At 41.9% G+C, this 2,500-nt stretch overlaps 1 protein-coding gene across 6 annotated transcripts in view; it reads right to left on the bottom strand.

The window, feature by feature from the left end:
• Positions 1–2,500, bottom strand: part of FIGN (fidgetin, microtubule severing factor) — a 104,553-nt gene that overhangs the window by 2,125 nt on the left and 99,928 nt on the right. For all 6 annotated transcript variants that reach the window (XM_075511671.1, XM_075511674.1, XM_075511673.1 and 3 more), the window contains one exon: positions 1–2,500. This exon is cut by the window's left edge and continues 2,125 nt beyond it; it is cut by the window's right edge and continues 5,010 nt beyond it. The gene's annotated coding sequence lies outside the window, so the exon portion shown is untranslated.

Genomic DNA, 2,500 nt, shown 5'->3' with positions numbered 1-2,500 from the left:
AAGGAAATGAAAAGCCTCTAGCAATCGCATATAAACCATGAGAACAAAAACAAAACAAAAAGAAAAAAAAAAAAGAAAAAAGAACCACACAAAGTTTCGGTTTGGAAATAAACTTTTGCTTCTTTTTCTATTATAAAACAACAAGAAGGAATGAATGTGCTCCCAACCTTGGTGTAGTACAGAACCATTTTATAAATATTTAACATTCTATAGGACTGATTCATATATTCTCACACAACTCTGTGGCAAGGCTGACCCATACTGCCGACATTCTACATATCACTGAGACAGGGAGGTGAAATTTTCCTGCTTTCAGTCTAATTGTCTTTGACAATTGCAGTGCCTAGTGCTACACTGCTTGTGTTGTATTTAAAAACAGGGGAAAGAGTAGAGACTTGTTCATTAAAGATGCAGTATCCCTGGTTCACAAAAATGCATCTGGCAGGTTCAAAATCGAATGTCAACCAAAGGTCCTTGCAGAGTGTGAGCTTCAGTTCATGTATTGGTTAGTCACCAGCACAGCTGGGCTTTTTTTGAATTCTGAAATACTAGTATCTCCGTGTTCACTAATGTGCTTCATATAAATCTGCAGATGATTACATGACTTTTTTTTTTTTTTTTAAGTAAAGAGACAAAGCTATTGTTTGGACATGGTGTGTATGCACATATAAATATTATATACACACATGCACACATACAAGATGGAAAGAAGTTAGTGCTGTGAGGACAAGGTTAGCTTTCAGAGCTGATGATGAAAACCAACAGACATAGATTATTATACATTGGAGGGATGACTTTTCCAACAAGGGCAGAAATCGGGAGTAATTCCTTTAAGTCAACAAGGTTATACCACCTTCAGATTGGTATAAGTGAAAGGGAAGGAGGCCCTACAACTTTTGGCGGCCTTGTTTTGTGACAAAGTGTATCCTTCAGATCTGAGTAATGCACTCTCCCTCGTGATGGAGTGCTTCAGAGAAAAATGCAGGGATAGTATAAGAACAGCCCTTTACCTGAAGTCGTACGTATTTGCAGACAGTGAAAACCCTGGTCAGATCCCCAGATTTGCTTTCAATATATTAACATCTCGATGCAGAAATTAATTTGGATCTTTTTGACTAGACGATCCCCTAAAGAAACATCCTATGAAAAACCACCTAAATATGACCTTGTACCGTTTTACAGAGCACAGCCTCCAAATAGCTGGTAGAGACACCTAGATGGTGTTTGGCCTATGTATTTTAGTCAGATGGTTGATTTTCCCCTCGCTAGGTTTGTAATGCTCAAGAAAACATTTTGCCCATCTATCTGCATTTGAGTAGAATACAAACTGACTAATAGATAAATAATCTGTGTGAAAGTAAATAGCCTTAAAGTAAACTGCCTTCACATTCCATTGATCAGCTCAGTCAGCAAACTTTTCTGTATTGTCACTAATGTTCTAAATATTTTGGAGAAACATGCCAGAAGTATAGAGTATTTCCATTTCTGTCTCACATAAGGTCATTATGAACTCCTCCTTGAATTGATATTGATCCTTCGGCTTGCAGAAATATTCCTCCAATTTATTTTACTTTTGTTGCCGTAGGAATTGTTACTGAAGGTACAAGGAAGAAAATGAGCTGATGCAGAAAGGGATCCGCACATAAAAATACGACGTAAAGCATCTGCAGTGATAGGCTGACGCAGCAGATGCTCTTTAACCATTTCAGGTTCCTTAAAATCCAGGGCTGTGCCAGCGGCCAGGAAGCCCCAGCCAGCCACTTGGGCATTTCTGTAGCAGCAGCCCCCAGCTTTCCCAGTCGTAAAAGACAGCAAACGGCTTTCTACCATGGAAATGTCAAAGACCAGCAATATTTCATCCTGAAGACACCATTAGAACATATTTTGTCTCTCTTCTCAAAAACAATCCTAACCTGTGGGACCCACTCAAGTTCAGGATTGTGCTTCAGCCCTTCCTGGACACTCCTTGACAAGAAGGCTGCTGAGAGGGGTGAGGGACCAGCGGTGTGCCAAAAGCTGCTCACTAGGGAGGAAACAGGGGCTGAATGTGGGAGGAGGGAGGAAAGCAATAAGGACAGGACATGGCAGGGGGTTCAGCCAGCTCAGCCCTCCCAAACTGGGGGAAATGCCATCAATGGAGTGGCCAGAAACCACCTGGAGAAGGGCTGAGGTGCCTCCTGTTAATACTACCTGGCCAAGCTCTCACCAAATTCAACAGGCACCCTCCCAGAGTGATGCCAAGGACAGCTGCTGGTAAGGAAAGATTTGGGTAACAGTCTAGCTCTGTTTTCCTCTCCTTACAGCTGCTGTGATAGGGGTGCAGTTTTCCACTTCTGCTGCCCCAAAGCTGAATCGAGCCCTGGAAAGAACGAGCGTGAGCGTGTGTGTGCGTGTGCACGTGTGGAACCTGCATTTTCACACCTTCTCAGTTTCTGCCTGCTTCTCACTTTGGTTAACATTTGAAAAATCCATTTCCCAGAGTGACTTTTTAAAGAGAATG

Source organism: Mycteria americana, chromosome 9, assembly GCF_035582795.1.
Source record: "Mycteria americana isolate JAX WOST 10 ecotype Jacksonville Zoo and Gardens chromosome 9, USCA_MyAme_1.0, whole genome shotgun sequence".
NCBI lineage: Eukaryota > Metazoa > Chordata > Aves > Ciconiiformes > Ciconiidae > Mycteria > Mycteria americana.
The sequence above is the reverse complement of the archived record's forward strand: the minus strand, read 5'-3'. Positions and strand labels throughout refer to the sequence as shown.